Below are 18,028 nucleotides of genomic sequence, written 5' to 3'. Positions count from 1 at the left end.
CTAGCCCAATTAACCCTCACCCGACTGAGGCCCGTAATGCAGCCCTACAGCCGTGTAAGGAAGAAATTACACATCGGAGAAAATAATTGGGCCTGCTAACGCCAGACCCCCGCTCCGGAAACTCACCCGCTCACCAAATACGTTGTCTCCCCGGCTCCGGTACCGTTTATCGCTCCAGATTCACATGAATCCCAGGCCCAAAGCCTTCCCTTCGACCTCAACAGCCGTCAGACGTACGTACAACATTGGTTACGCACGGCGCGCATGCGCATCCGCAACAGGAACGCGGTGAGTTGTTTGTGTGAGGAATGGTATCAATAAAGCTACAATAAAAAAAAAGGCTCAAACCTGCTGTTGTGGTAAAATGAGGTCTCTGCAGTCAGAGGAATGCGCAGTAAAGGAAAAAACGCAGAGCTCGTGGGAATTAATACGGAAATAACATAAATAAAATAAATGAAACAAAACAGTAAAATGTAATTAACAAAATCCCAAACCAAGAATAATTAGAGTGCAAAAAAAAAAAAATTACATGCAAATCAACTAAAATAAATGAAGGCCAGAAAATGAAAGCTAGAAGGCAAACAGTAAACCAGCAAACTGATCTCTGCTACAAGTGTAATGTTAACAGGGTTTCGTTGGAGTTGATGTTGGAGTTCGTCTGTCAATATCACGAAGAGACCGTTGAGTTCCCAAAAGCTTAAGCCACTTTACGTCTTTTTTTAATGCAGGCCTAATAAAAGCTATGAGCTCACACTGATTTCTCGTGGGCTAGTGCTGCTAGAACTGTGTTTTTTCTTAAAAAGATAACCATAGCGTCAAACTATGCAAAAATAATAACGTCAATTAGAAATACAGATCATTGTCATACTTGGGAACTCTCTGGGTTTGTCCCAACGTCTCGGGGGGAAATCCTGCTTCTCTGGGTCTCGTGGGAAGTTTACGCTTTTTCCAGATGAGGGGCTGTGTGTGGCCACTTCCCACCCACACGCTGCCTACTTCCTGCCCTCTTTTCCAGGTTCCCTATCCAGATCCCTCCCATCACAACTCTCTGTGTGATGCTAGCCCACCCACATGTGTATAGCTCCACCCCTACATGTGTATAGCTCCACATCCCTACATCAAGCCACTCCTTCAGAAGACTGGGGGGGGGGTTGAATCAAAGATCTTCCTTGTAACTGGCCCACTGTGCCAAGATACGTCACTGATCATATAGTGACTTATAGTTGTTATTACGCACAATTTAAGTTTTTTTCTTGCCTAGAATTTGATTGGTTGTCCGACCTGGTAGCAAAATGTTATCCCAAAACATTCTTACTCTTTCGCCTTATTCCGCACGACTAGTATGTGAAAATGCGAGCTTTAGTAGGTTATTGTGAGGTTATTCGTAAAACTTTTGGATGTACATTAGGAGTTGAAAAGACACATCTGTGCAGGATGTGTATGAAAAACTCAACATATTGTTCAACACAGAGACTTGAGATTCTTTTTTTTATTAGTTTATACTTAAATCTGTTTCTGCAGCTATATTTTATACTTATTATGTTATGAAAATACCCAAATCCGGAAACTCAGGGCTCCCTCTTGATCGTAAAACATTTATGATTTGCATCTGTTGATACGCCAACCGTTTTGTTCCCGAAATAGTTTATTTTAATAGATGTATCGGACGTAGTCGTGTCCTGTCATTTTTTGGGGAAAGAAATACACATTCAAAAAGTGACAATTTAAACTTAATATTATTTCGATCTTAAATCGGTTTTATTTTCTGGACAAATTTTTTTTATAATTGAACACTAGAGGGCAGCGTTGGCATTTGTCTTCCAATGGGGGAACAAAAACAGATTTGCCTATTCTGCATGATATTAAAATTCTGATACATAGGACGTATCTAACCCCCTACCACAACAGTGAAGAACATGTATGCCGGATATGCCGGACCAAGGGGAAATTGTCTGGAGGAAAAACACTGTTATGTAAAGAAATCTCCAAGAAAGTACTAGTTTTGTACCTGATGTGCTTTATCTAATTCCCATACTTTCTAGGGAATACAATCTGTGGGGTATTCATGGGGGTCTGACCCCTGACCAAACTCAAGGAGCATCCCTTTCTTGCTCTGCATGTCTTCTGAGCATCGGGACGTGACGTGGTTCTTTCTGATCTCCCTTGCTGGCTCATTGACTAACTATCCATCGGGGAGTTCCATCACCCAATCTGTCCATGGAAATGAGGCAGAAGGACCGCTGGACCATGACCTGCCAGGTTCTCATATAGTATAGAAGAAAGTTCCTGAGTGTTGGTGCTCAAAAGTTCCTCCCCGGGGTACGTGGTTTCAGCATCTCCTTAAACGAGCACAGGTGGATCGGTCAATATCTGACTTTTCAGACCCCTTAGTATGAAAAAAGTTTGTGATGCGAGGACCAATGTTCAAAGAATAAAGAGCCACAAAAGTTTTGAAGACCTCAGAGATCTATTCTTCACATACAATGGAAGATTAGGGACTCCTGAGGTCTTGAAAGCTTCCTGATTCAAGGTAAAACAAAAGTTTTTGGACTAACTTTTTTGAGGACCAATATGGCAATATTGATTGACCTATGTTCATGCGATGGGAAACAGATATCTATGGTGGGAGTTGTGGTCCAATGTCGAGAAAGTCTAGTGTCTACGGTGAAGTGTTATCTCCTTGGGACAGGAGCCTACAAGAGGCTAAGGTTTTGACAGACTCGTTATACACAGCCGTACGGAGAGAGCGGGGAGAATAATGTGATATCCACCAGCCAAACCCTACTCACAAACCACGTTCTGCTGATTAATTTATGGCAGGACTTCTTAGGTCTTCTCCCCCGTAGACCTTCAATAGGTCCTCCTGGGTGATTAAAATAAAGGATTTTTATTATTATAATTATTGCCAGTTTGTTCCATAGCAGCGTGGGAGTTAAATTACAGGCTGATTTCTAAATATACGTTAAGTGATGTAAATGTTGGCAGGGACGCTGTTTGTTAGAAAATTCACAATTTATAGGAATTTGCTGAATCTTCTGTAAATAATGATTTACAGCAGTAATTCTAAACTCTGTGGCTAAGTAGCCTTAGGAAAGCCAGATTTTAAAGACAAACTGCATAATAATAAAATCAAATATTTTACCCTGATAAAGGCTTATCAAATATAACAAGTCTATTTTTTTGTCAGCTCAGTTATAAAATTCCAGCGTTCATTCATATCTCGCCGTACATTTATGTCGTGAAGCATCCTTGACACTTAAGTAATTGTGAAATGCATTGGCATACATCTGGTTCTTGGGACAATTTTCTAGGCAGGCTTGCAATGGTTGGTTTTGCTGGTGAGAGATACATATTATTAGCCAAAAATGTAAAGCACTCCCCAGCCGTCACCCACATAATGCAAATAATAGCTGAGTGGTCCCTTTAAATCTTCATGGTATCCTCCTATATGCATTTAACCCTTTTCCCACCCCTTAGATATCTTCTGACATGTGAAATATATTTACCGCCAGTCAGCTCCGGCACTGGCTCGGCGAGGGTTTTGGGTTGTCTTCATACCTGGGAACATGTTAGGGTAGACTACCTGGACAGGGATAGGAATGTGAGGGGCAGGGCTAGCCCAGAATAGCATTAAATGGGTTGGGAGTGGGTGGAGGATTGGGTGGGAAGTGGGCGTGGCTAAACACAGAGGAGAGTAACCTGGAGACTCTGGGTCAATCACGGACCGTTCCTGTGTGTCTTTGTTATCTAGCAAGACGGCTGTGCACATGCACAGAAAGTGCTCTCATTCACTCCAATGGAAGGACTTTCCTGCCACTGATTGACTGCTTCCAGGAAAAAAAACTAGAAATACCTAAACCACAGTCTTTTCCTTAATTACTGGTTTGGAATCACCATGTTAAAAGTAAAGAATCCATACGTTTCACTTTATGAGTTAATGCATCCAAGTGTTGAAGGTCAACTCATTTTGAAGGTTCCCAGGTGTTCCTCTTATGTGCTAACGTAACCTGGCGTTTTAATATCTCCGGGAATGATATATATACATTATAGCGATCATAAATAGATACCATGCATAATGTCATTTTTTTTTTTTGCCGTTAAGTAATCACGCCCCGTGTACATGTAGGTTAACAACATTTCTTATACATGTCTATACTGAATCCTGGATTATTGTGGACCGGCCAAGGTCTAGAAAGACATTTTTCCTATCACACAATAGGCGAAAAATGGAAAGCATGTTTAAAAGCTGTTAAGTTATTTCAAGTATGTTGACTCTTGAAACACAACTCATTCTCAAACAGTATGTAAGCCATAAATTGTTCCTGGGAACAAACTGCTTTATGAATACCTGGGGAGAGGCTCGGTGAGGTAATGTGATTGTTTCCGAGACGGGAAAGTTATGTAAATGGAAGCGATGGGTCTGAATTAACACTTTCAGCGCCCCCTTTTTTTCTTTTTGGTGCAAAACAATGCATTTTAAAAAAAAAACGACAAACGTGGCAGGGTACTTTTCATTTATAAAATCTTCTCGAATAAATGCCCTTTATATTGTTTTAAACGATCTTTCTTATTTTTAATGATGTCATATTATATGTTATTAGGATTTTAATAACGAGTGACATCATAGATAAAAAAATCACACATTCATTTTTTTAAATAAATAAAAAAATATATATATCAAGGTGTTTAAATGCCAATTTTTTTCATACATAATATATATATACTGCATATATATATATATATACTATATATATATATAAAAAATATTCTTATCGTCATTGGTATATTTCATTTTTAAAATGATTAAATATTTATGTATTGGCAGAAAACACATTCCAGATTTTGTACCTAATTTACATTATTTTTTTTTTATGTAATCAGAACTTTTTTCTATACAACCTGGATGTGTTCCTTCTTACAATATGAAATGAAACTTAGACTGATTAATTGGAGGATTATTTCTAAGAACTATGGATTATATTCATGAGCAAAGAGGTTTTTTCTTTCCTTCGAAAATTGAAGATTAATATTTGCAATACGTTCAGCGGTATTATTAATCACTGTTTATGGTTTTTGAATATTTCCGCATTGATTACCGCATACATCATGGGGAATACTCTGTTTTTCATTCTAGAAGGTTACGGGGTCATCGAACAAACATCAGAATCAAGATTTCAGAATGACATTCAACATTATAGCAAAAAAAAAAAGAAATATTATATCCAAATGTTAATGCATGAGCCTGGCGATATGTTTCTTTATCTGCCCCGCGCCTCACTCCAGGGGAGCTACGCTCCAGAACGCATCGATTGGATCAGATTTAAAAATTGCCCCCAAATGATTAAATCTCACAGCGCTTAGCTACTCTTGTTCAAATCCCAAAACTCATGTGGTTTTAGGTAATCTGCAATTTAGAGAAAATAGCCCATGCTGATATGCATTAAAAAACCTGTTTATGACAAAAGCCGGCATCATGGCTGCCATCTTAAACCCCATTGTATTAAGTACCATATTATATGAGTGTCCTAACCACCCCTACCCACTTACCTCCGTGGCCACCATCCCTTAAGCTATGAGATCACAGCATAGAGGACGCTAGTCCTATAGCAAGTTAATTATGGAGCCTTTGCGGCGAGGAGCCATGGACATAGTTGCCAACTGTTCCCGGTACAGTCCCAAGATTGAAAGCTTGTTTCCGATACTTTCAGTGTCCCGGACATATCCCGGGAAATTAGCAGTTGGAGCTGCCGGCAGACCTGTGCTTAAGTGGGCTCCAGGGGTGCATTGCGCCCAAGCGCCACAAGGGCTGGTCTTTGTACCAGCTTCACTAGCATCTGCACATGACAGAACATAAAGGTATGACTTCATACCCAAAAGCTCTTCCTGGAAGCAGCAGTACCTGGAAATCAAACACACCTGTGCTGAAGGGGAAAAGATCTCTGCTGCCTCCTGGGCGCTACCTACTCCAAAACCTTTGATGATGCCAACCTTGGCCCGCAAATGCCACCCCATGCATTGATGATTCTGAGTTGAAGATTGGATCATGGTGTCCAGAATGAAGATTAGGAGATTCATACCTGCAGTGGATCATATCTTACATTCGCCTGCCTTCATCTACTGGTATCAGAACTATATGTGTCTTTGGTGGTCACCCTGAAAGGCATTTATAAATGTCCCATGTCTATTGGGATTCTGGGACCAGGGTCAGATCTTCCAATTTACCTTATTTTGGCAAAACTTTCATAGAATCTTTGAGTTTTGTGTTGAAATTCTTCACATCTTCGAAACATATGTGGCATTTTCAGCCTTGATACCACCAGTATTGACATGATACATCATAGAAGTATGTTGACTTGTGCAGCACCTCAATCATTTCATTCCGAGCTGGTTGCAGCGTGTGTGGTCCTGCGTCAGACGATCATAATGATTGATTGCATTACCATTAGTGCAGCTCTTCCATCAGCTTCAGTGTGATTGCTACAGTTTAGATTACAGAAGGGTACTAAAGAAACAAAGTAACCAGCTAAAGCCACAGTTGGGTTCCAGTATAATGTGGATTCCCATGACAGAAACGGCAATCACATCCAGAGGATCTTCATATAAAGCCTGGGAATAATCTGAAAGATGCCGGCATTTCCCGAAAGCATCGGTTCTACGTTTATCTAACTAGAACCAAACCACGGTTACGGTACATTGTTAAAGATGGATGACAATGACTTCCAGTGGTTTCTAAGATACAACTCTAGATGCTGGATGAGGATGATGAGTGGTGTATTTCAAAACCAGTGGGACAGACCTGTTGACAGTTCTTTGAAAAGTCTGTTTCAGAAACAGTGAGTTTTGGCTACCTAACAGAGTACTTTTGGCATCAGAATGCCACGTGGCTTTCCACCGACTTCCGTTAATGGACTTTGGAGCCTAACGCGATGGATGAAAAGAATTAACCTCCATTGAGAGGGTGGTAGATAAATGAAACTGCTTCCTATCAGAAGCGGTAGAGGGTAATACAGCGAGGCTATTAAACATGCATGGGATCGACATACGGCTCCTGAATCTAAGACGAGACCAACGACTGATTAAGGTTTGAGTCTTTGGGCAAACTAGATGGGGGGCCGATTGGGGCTTTCAGGTGATTACTGAAGAATGACCTCATTTCAGGTACCCTGGACCCAAATCCCTTCATCTGATGAAAAAAATTTAAAAATTAAATGAAGTCAAGCATGGTTACTGATGATCTATTCCCAACATTTAATGATTTTTTTCCCTACAAAAAAATATAAAATATAAAACACAAAAACTAATTTACAAAACAAAAGACATTCATGTTTTCTACCCCGACAACAAAATTGTGTTTAGCGATGGTCTTTCTGTAACCACACCTCGTGCTATACTTTAGGGGTTTCAACCTTTAGGCTTCGTTATAGCAGATAAGAAACATATTCTACTCTTTGCGAGAAGATGATGACTGTTATCTTTCTGGTTTGAATTAAATGGCTAGGCATGTTGGAAACATTTTTCTCATTAGCGATTCCATCGTCTGCACTGGCGCCTGCAAAGGGTAACATTTTATTGTTCTTTTTTTTTTTTTTATTTTAAATCTGCTGCAGACGCCACAAAAATGTAAAATCCGAACTCACTGATACACGCACGCATCGATACTGGCAGACAACGCGTCCGCTTTTTTTTTCCGCAATGGAAAACATAGATGGACAGTCACAATTTGGGAATTTAACAACTATAATTCTTATTTACAATCATATATCATTATTTGCCTCCTTGGTAATATTTAACCTAATACTAAACATTTTTTTATTTTTTTTTAAAAAGCACAATAACAGCTCTTGTAACGATTTATCGGGACGCTTTTTTAAAGGAATATAATACGATTAAGGATTTGGGATTCTTATCATTCATTTATTTTTTTTCACCTTCCATTATGTTTTTCAATCAGCTGTTTGATGGGCAATTACCTTTGATTTTATCTAATTACAAAAAAATATATCTGCTTTTCCAAAATAAAAAATAAAAAAAATAAATTTTCGCACATATCTACTGCCCAAAAACATATATTTTTTACGTTTTGCCACTTGAACCAATACTGTGAATATTTAAAGATTTTTTTTTACTGTGCGTAAATAGGTTCAAAGACTCAATAGTGATTACGCTGATTATTGGTACGGTAGGAAGTAGTAAATATTTAGTGTAGGCAGCAGAAATATAGATCATTTATCACAGAAACCAAAAGAACATTGGTCCCGATTGCTGCACATTTGTAGATTCCATTGACTTTAATATTCTTTCGTGTCTACTTTGGCCCAACTCAACTCAGAAGCAGCAGGAAAACTTTTCTTGCCTTTTTTCAACCCATCTCTGTTAATTTATCTCTTTCCAGAATCAGAAAAGAAACAAATCTCTAGGCAGCTTTGGACTGGCCACCCGGCATGCTCGGCAAATGCCCGGTGGGCTGCTGGCCGGCAGAACCACTCACTCATCCAGTGGCTGGATATACCCGGCCGCGCGATGCCATCATAAACAATATAAAATGCGGCAACGCATATCCGGCCACCGGCCTTACATACATCATCAGGCGGCCGCTGGCCTTAAAGTGCCAGGACCCCCAAATCATCGCCGCTCCGGCAAATATATATTTTCTGCCATCTGCCTTTAATAAAGTTTTTGTAAGCGTTACCGTTCACCAACTTTACAAGTTAAACAATGTATCAGACAAATGTTTATGCGCATAATCATTAAAAAATATGTAACCGTATTTAAATATCTCTGTTATTATCCCCATTATTATTCATGTTGGGTACGCAGGAAGAGGACACGAGGAATATTTAATTCCGCATCTGTTTTGGAGAACATTTCCATGTTTCTGCGATGCCGCTGCATTCCTGATATAAACTGCTCAAAGGTATGGTATTAAGGCTCCAGACTTTGGCTCTTGACGTACTTAATATTAGATCTGGCTGAGTTTAATCTTTTTTTTTTTAAACCTAAACCAGGCTTTTGGAACGCTTTCTGATTTTTTTCTTATTCAGTATTTTTATTGTCCAGCCTAATCAGAAGTCTATGATTATATCACCTAAGAACATCTATATGGATATGTATTATTATTATTTATTGTTTTATATAGCGCCATCATATTCCGTAGCGCTGTATACTGTTTGATAATTAATAAGACAGTGATTGTAGAAGTTGCCATAGAATTTGCCGGCAGATCAGACCCAATCGGACCCATCTAGTCGCCCGTTTTCCCTGATGTAGAGAATCAAACCCTGGTCTCGTCTTCGATTTGGCGTTAAATGTCATCCTCACTTTATTAGCCTCTACCACTTCTGATTGGAGGCTGTTCCATTTATCTTCCACCCTCTCAGTAAAGAAACACTTCCTTACATTATGTCTAAGCCCCTGAGCCTCTAGTTTTAGATTCTGCCCTCCTTTTCTCCTCCTTTGAAATACATTTCAGAGAGAGATGAAGGCGTGAATGTCCCAGTTCCATGTTGGGAATTTTACGGGGACCCACAGGATGTAACTTTTGGATATCAAAGAAGAAAAAGATCTGGTTGGAGTTGAAAAGTTGAAATCTTTCTGAAGATTAAAATGAGAACTTTAAAAACTTTAAAAATGGAGTTCTAAATATGGGTCGATCACTATTGCCATCAAAGAGCTGATTCTGCTGTTTGCTCCCCAATATGCACCAGGCCAACTGTCGAAAATGGGCCAAAGGCACCAAAAATATCTTTTTTTAATATGAAACTCCAACATTTGGCTGTTTCGTCCTAGATGACTTTTGATGCAATGATGCAACAGACGTGTCTCATGTCAGAAGACAAGTAAGAATAAGAGACAAGGGTTTCCACCATAGAGCCTACCCATCATCTAAAGATCTAGTTTGGAGGTGAATTAGTGAAAATCTTCATTGGCAAATCAACGTCTTAGCTACAAGTCGGAAACCTCTATTTAGTTTGGCCCGGAAGACCTAAATTGGTCATTTGAAACGATTGTAGCGATTATAGGTTTGGATACGGTCATCCCGTGTTCATCTGTCTGTCTCGGACAATGGAGACATCATCTCCCAGATTCCGACGCTTATGGGGATTGCAGTTTGACATCTGAAATAGTTACATGCTTGTCAGAAATACCCCCTATGACACCGAGGATCGCATGTATGTCAGCTTAGTATGATTCACATGTTTAAGAGACACAGATAGACTTCTGGAATGAATATTGCAAGCAGAATGCATTGACTCAGCAGAGTGTTTAATATTCCATGTATTAAAGTAGGAAACATGCCTGGGGGTTGATATTCGGAGAATATTTTATTCCAATATCACAGAAATCAAGCTTTCATCTTTCCGAGTCCAAATCTCTTTTAAATGTCATTTCGCTTTGTTTATGTAAGCTCGCCCGGCCCTCTAAAAACAAACTTACGATACCTTTGCCCGAACAAGTTCTCCTTTGCATGGCTTACAGGATGGTTTGCAGGGAAAGCGCATTCCTGCGATGAGCTTAGCCCAGAGAGATTGAAGTTGGCTTCTGAACAACAAAATTCTCGCGGCACTTTCCTGCCAGCGTAGGCTCGATGCCCTGGCATCTGACCTTTTTACTTTTAGGGCAATATTTTGACACCTGATCCAAACTACACCTTCGAAATGCAACATATACGTGTATTTTAATGAGTAATAGCCGCAATAAATGCACAGATAACCTGGGTGTAGGGCGACCACATCACCCATGTTTTCCAGGACAATGAGTGACCGAGCGACTTGATGTCAATTGGATCACTAGTTACAATTACAATTACTATTTTATATTATTATTACGCAATCACTATTAACGTGCCGGAAGCAGCCTGCAATTTCTACAATACCAGCTACTTTCTCAAAATCTGCATTCTAAAAAGAACTTATTCAAGGACAGCAAACAGAGCAAACAATGATTATGGTTGTTGAAGACACACGTCCGTCACGTTCAACCTCGCTGTTGGTCCAGAAGACGGCAAAAACCCCACATTGGGGAATTTCCAATTGTGCCTCGAAAAAGCGGAATAAATCCTTCTTGGCTTCTCACTGGATCAACAAACTGTAACTAATCCTCTCCGTATAACCCATTATATTATATTATAACGGACAGTCAACTGATAGGTCAATAATAATTGACTTGTTAAGACATGTTGGTATAGAAGGAGAAGAGGACCCCCCCTCTTGCAGTCTGACATAGAAAAAGATGTGAAGATACATAAACTTTTGGGACCTCAGAGGTTTCTTCTTCAGAACGAATGATACTATCTGAAAAAGAGACCACTGAGATCCAAAAACCTTACCTAACTTTACATTTGGCCCAATAAAAGGTATCAATGTTAACGAAAGGCTCCATTTTCCCATTGGGCTATCCATTTTCCTTATTCAATCTGCATTAACACATCGACACCATTAACACCGATCATTATCTGCCAGCCCCATCCTACATCCTGATATTTTAAGTCGATAATTAAAAAAAAATAAAATATATAATAATAGTCATTTTGTATTAGTGTGACTGTTTCTCTTCTAATCAGCCCACGCTAACACAAGTTTGGTGGGAATGAAGAATGAAATATAAGATCATCCTTCAGCCCGTAAAATAAATTTAGAGTGAATGATGACCAAGGTCAAGCCAGATTCTCATATCGATTCCACATGTAAAATATTTCATAATACGTGTTTTTATTAAACTTCGGTAAGTTTCTGATTGGCTTACACGCCGAAGTAATACAAAGTATGGATATAAATGCTCATACGGCACCGAAGAAGGTTTATCCCTAATTACTGGAACGTTGCTGTTGCTTTAAACTCCCCGGCAGAAGATTTATGTCGGCAGCGAGTCTTAAACACACAGAGACAATTTCAAATTGTTTTACATCCAGTGAAAGAGTTTTAATAATCCGTTTGTCGAATTGCAAGTTTACATGGAATTTTGAAATTAAAAGGAAAAATATCCCTATCTCCAAATAGGTGCTTCTGGGGCTTTCCTGAGCTTGTGTCCGTCAAGAAGAAATGATGTCACAGATGCTTTTAACTTGTAGGACCTCTGTCCCCAAAAGCATATAAATACATGGTTAAAAATAGTAATTATTATAATTATATTATTTAGATTGTTTTATAATTAAAGGGACACGCCAGCCATTACATGTACTTTAATGCATATAATAGCTACATGGTCCCTTTAAATGTATCCACCCATATGCCTTTTGCCCCTTTACCCCTTTGCCTGCCCCCTAGCTGTTCGGCTGACGACATCTCCTGACATGCAATATACTAGTTACCCCCAAGACAGCGTCCTGGACTGGATCGAATTAATTTACCCTTGTAAAGGCACGGAAAGCCCTCCCATTGGCTTCAATCGGCCAATCGGTGGTGCAAATCATCGAACCATGGGGAGGTGGGTCTGAGAAGCTACAGCTCTGTAGCTGCAGCTTCTCCATAAGGTAAGTGATTAATTGTAATTTTTGTATTTTTATTCCAAGAATGCATATCAAAGTATTCACAAAGAACTTTAATTTGCGTTAATCTCCGGAACAGCTCCCTGATACATTAAACTGTCCCTTTACATCTAGTTATTGACGTGTTTGGTGGTACTAGGCTTGAACTTGTTTTAAGGAGCAATGAGAGCCGATCTCATCTTAAAATGTCAGAATTCCCTGCTGCGTCGTGGTGTCCTCCGTTACACTGGTGGTCCACCTCGTGCCTGAAGGTCGATTTCCCCTATTAATACCGACGCAGCCATCGGACGCCATGACGGTATGATCCTCTCTGTATAGAGAAGAGGTTAATATTTGCCACACAGTGTAGGGGCAATGAGAAGGATTCTAATGTTTGGTTAGTGGATTATGTGAAGGATTAAGAGATCGGCCCAAGGAAGGACGGATGACTCAGAGGAGCAGACTTGGCAGTCGCTGGAATGGTATTGGGAGGATGGAAAGGATTACGATGGATGGGAATAAGAGGGGAAGCCGTCTCCGCGTTTGCACAAGGGCAGCGGACGGTGTTCAGAGATTTCTATTATGTTTCAGCGCATATATAGATTGTAATCTCTCAAGGTTGGATGTTCATGTTATTGTTAATTTTGTATTTTTTTTTAAAAAATCAATTTTAATGTCATTGTTAATTTTCGCTCTCCTCTATGGTAATAACGCAATGGAATTTACTGTTACCTAATAATAATAATAACAAAATATTATTATTATTATTTCTTCTTCTGATTATTATTATTATTATTTTATGTTTTTTAATTATTATTATGAAGTATCAGTTTCTGTTAGCAATGACCTAATCTGCAGTAATTATGATTATTAAGATTATTAAGATTAATACACTCTATTAAACAAATCAAGACAATTTACAAATGACAAGAAAGTACCCAGATCCATAATGGATTAGAGGCATTCTGGGGTTTTTGCCCCGTTCTCAGGCATTCATCACGATAAGCGAGACTTTATATAGTGCCTCTGACTTCATATCTGATCATTTCTTATCTCCAACCATCTCAGGTCTCCTGTGATTTCCGAGGAGTTCAGAGGTCCAGTTTCTCGGCGTCCTTCTGTTCCTGGCTCTTAACACCATGACATTACATTGATCCGTCCATCAGCGAGGTGCGAGCCAGCACAGCCCAGGCAGCCGGATGACTATTAAAATGATCCCCTGCCGCGCAGGCGCGTAGAAAGAACCAGATTAGAACCTAGTCATTGCCTTCATCCGCTCCTCCCTCGCATCTCTTTCTCTCTCTGATTTCAGCTCTCCTCACTTCTTACGCACATCACACAGCCGATCCTCATTTTAATTATATAGAGAAAATTATTATTATCACTCCACAAAAAAACATTTGTAATGGTGTTTACTGAATAAATTATCTCCCGTTGCTGTTAAGTTGCTGATCGCTGTGGATTGGTTCAGGCAGCCGTTGAGGTTGGAGGAGGAGAATGTTGGTTAGATTATGCTAATTGTCCTATTTTGCTCAAATATCCCCAAAATATCTTCGCCGAAAAGGTTTTAATAAATTAATTTAGTTATGCTTAAAGCTGTAAAAGCCACATTTCTCTTTTAATTATAACATAGAAACGTAGACTCTGCCGGCAGATCGGCCCCATTCGGCCCCCATCTAGTCTGCCATTTCTCCTGCTATAAAGACTCAAACCTTAATCAGTCGTTGGTCTCGTCTTAGATTCAGGAGCCGTATGCCTGTCCCATGTATTTCTAAATCCCCTCGCTGTATTACCCTCTACCACTTCTGCTGGGAGGCTGTTCCATTTATCCACCTCTCAACAAATTAAAATTTCCGATTAGAAGGCTAATTGTGTAATTAGGTGCTCCTTATAGCCCATATAAGCTACTATTCCAAAGTAACAATGAAGCGGAATGCTGCATAGTTGATCTATTATCTCTTCTCATCTTTAGCACGGCCGCAGCTATGGTCTCAATCAACATCAGCACAACACGTGCTTTGAAGATATGTCAGTTGTATGCAGTGCTACATATACTGACGTTAACATATTAATTGCACGTGGAATTATAGGCTGCTTCCTAAATAATGACCCGCGCTAAAACCATCTGTTTTTGGTCCTTACTGGAACACCAAGCCTGAGAAACTGGGAGCCTTTGAACAGGTATTACCAGAATGGTTATTTACTGGAATTGTCTGATTCAGGGCTGTATCATCCATTCTCGTCAGTGTTTCCAACGCATCGCTACAAAGAAGATCCGTTAATATATTAGGTGCCGAAATACAGATTTTACAACTTTAGTGTCATTTACATCTATTTACTCCTAAGCAGGGAGGGGACATTTAATATTCGCTTAAGACGCAGTGTTCCGTTCTGCTTTTAATATCTGCTTCAGGTAGCTGAAGGATAATGGTATTTGAATTAGCTATTTTACATCCCCCCCCCAGGAATTATAGTTTTGTACAGCACTGTGGAATAGGATAGCACCATATAAATAAATAAATAATAATTTATTATTTATTAATTGCCCGACCTCACAAGAACAAAGAAGCTCACCCTTAATATACTTTCTGATACAATGATATAATCAGGCCAGGACTGGGCATCTGGTACACCGGGCACGTGCCCAGTAAGCCACCGGCCGACAGTGCCAAACGCTCCTGTGGCAGGTCTGGCGCAGCGCATGGCCAAAAAAAAAGTAACATGCTGCTCATATCCATCCTTAAAGTGCCAGGGCCACCAGATCATCGCCAGTCTGGCCCTGGATAAAAGTGACCTTTTTGCTGGAAATAAATTATAATAATCATTTGTGGAATTTTGACATATTGTGAGTAACTGCGAATGATAAAAAAACACAATGAAAAGTGCTTGTCAAAAGTTATAAAAATAATACCATGCGGGAGAATTCATATATATTTGTTGCAGGAGCTGATAATAGATAACGATCGCGGGCGTAATAAATAATTCCTGAAAGGTAAATGGTTAGAGTGCCTTATATTCTCATAACCCCCCGCTCTGCGGATTTACCATAAAATGCTGATTTATAGGGAAACGTTTGCTAAAATTCAGCAACACCGGCGTTATTTTTATTATTATCTTTTATTTCTATAGCGCCAACAATTCCCGCAGCGCTTCTTACAGTCCCTACATTCAAAGAGTCTGGCAAAACTGGTCATTCCTACCGTCGTTGAGTCGTTGATACATTAAAGGCAACGAGAAAGCATTTAAAACGTGAAGTTGTGAAAAAAACGATGAAAAGGACATTTTTAGAAGACACGTTACTCCATTTTTTCAACAAATGGGGGGGGGGATATCAATATGGAACAAGTAGCCATTTGGTAATCATTTATCAATACGCAGGAAAAGGGCAAAAAGGCGGAGATGTTTTAGGTCTTACATCATAACCCTTAATAAATGTTTTGACTTTTGCCACATACATTGCGCTGGATTTTATTACCTATGAGACGTTTTATGTGCTTTCCTGGTTTCATCCATTTATATCATTGTCTGAGAGGGGATTTGATAAAACCGTTGATCCATTTATCACAGATAACAGAATCCAGAACATCGTGATTTTTGCCTTTTTGCCTTTTTTTTTTTCATTAATAATTCTTTCATACAACAAATGATGAAGTGCACGTGGAATTGCAATCTCAAATAATTTTGGCTGACCAGTTAAATCGTCAATCCTAATGCATTCAGCTAAACCTAAGAGGCTGGAAGCAAGAGCTGTGAAATAATTGTGAAATAATGCCCGTTATTACATGAAGGGCAATATATTATTTAAACTATAGGGTGTGTGGGCAGTTTTCAGGAAGGCTTTTGCCATCCTATTTACTTAGCAATGGTTAAAAAAGTAGGGGGTATTCTCATCAAAAAATATCTTTAGTATAAAAAAAACTGTAATATATATTATGCTAGAAATACTTTTTCTGCTGTCCTGCTGGTCGCCATTATAGACAATCATGTGATAACTGGGCGCCACCCCCTTTTACAAACTACACTGTGCTGGTTGCTTTATGGCAGTAATGAGTTATAATAGGAAGTACTGGGTTATTTTTATGTGTTAAGTGAGTGTGACGCATCAGGGATAGGCAAAGTGTCCGTACGAGGTGGCCAGTGTCCTTGGCAAGGTTTGTGAGGTCCACAGAACATCATTCAACCCCCAGTAACTGTCCACCATTAGCAATGTTGGTGCCAACTCCCGTACACATGTTTGATGTCCCATAGACGGTTAGATCAGCCAAGCGTAAAATGTCCTGAAACGTCTGAAGATCTGTAGAGGAACCGGCTAATCTTGTTGAAAACCAGATCTGTAGTTATGTCTATTATTATTTTCGAGGTCATGGTTCCATTTAGAACTTACCTTCAAAAGAAGCCATCTTTTCAAAAGTCCAATGTATGGGTTTGACCCTGGTAAACCTCTTCTACAGAAAACAAAACACCTATCCAACCTATAATAAGGCATAGTTAAGCTTGTGTAATTTATTGTCATCTGATGATGATTTAATGATGCATTAAAGAGTAAGAACGTTACCCTTCCTGGAGATGAAGCTGATGGTCCCTGGTCCTTCATAATACAAAGTGATATCAGGGACTTTAAATATTTCTTATCACCTCGATCATCTATAAACCTATGTTTTAGTGAATAAACCCCAATGGCTGATACACAATAAAAAATAGAACAAACCTATTTATTAGTGTTCAGACTAGTGGAAACATTTTCCAAAATTTTACTTTAAAACACATAAAAGATTATGATAGAAAACCAGACTAGAAGTATTGGAGAGAAGTTGTTGGGGTTCTCCTCGGAATTCTAACATTTAGGTTTTTTTGTGTGTTCTACAATAAGAGGGGGATTCTCTGGTATTCATTAAGCAAAACAGGGTAAAATCCACGGCATATAGTGTACGAACTGCCCAAATACTTCACTGTTCCCTGGCAACATCTTTATTCACTTAATCTGGGATTCAGGAAATTCTCTTCCAAGCCAGTTTTATTGGGCGGTTTAAAGAAAAGCTCTTAGACTCCCAATCAGTAACAGATGAGCGTTTCTCTGTCACATTTTTCTCGTGTTTACGTGATCTGTGATATGTTCATCCCTAATGCATGTCCTGTAACATCTCTGTCACTGATACCGTTCTGGTAATCCATAATTGGTGAAATTACCATAATGATATCTGATAATGTATTGAACTCAAATCGAAAGAATGCACATTTAGGCCAAGACGCGTTAACCCTTTTATTTTAACCATTGAGTGACTCTCTTCTAAAAAACAGGTCGAGAGCGTTGCGAGACAGTGTGCGTTTCCACCGTATGTTACATGTAGGAAGTGATCAACATTCCGAGAAAACGTACTCGTGTTCTGCGTTAGGTTGATTTTTCTTTAGCTCTAAGGTCACATGACCTTTCATTATCACTTCAAAGTGAACGTTCAAAGCGTAAAAATTTCCTCTATAAGGGGATTAAGAAGATATTTTAATTATTAATTTAAAAAGCACGGAAAAATACATTATATAATAAAAAAAGAGGCGACGCGAGCCTAT

This window comes from Sceloporus occidentalis, unplaced genomic scaffold (assembly GCF_023333645.1).
Source record: "Sceloporus occidentalis isolate IW3139 unplaced genomic scaffold, rSceOcc1.0.p SCAF_66, whole genome shotgun sequence".
Taxonomy (NCBI): domain Eukaryota; kingdom Metazoa; phylum Chordata; class Lepidosauria; order Squamata; family Phrynosomatidae; genus Sceloporus; species Sceloporus occidentalis.
This window is presented reverse-complemented; position numbering follows the sequence as displayed.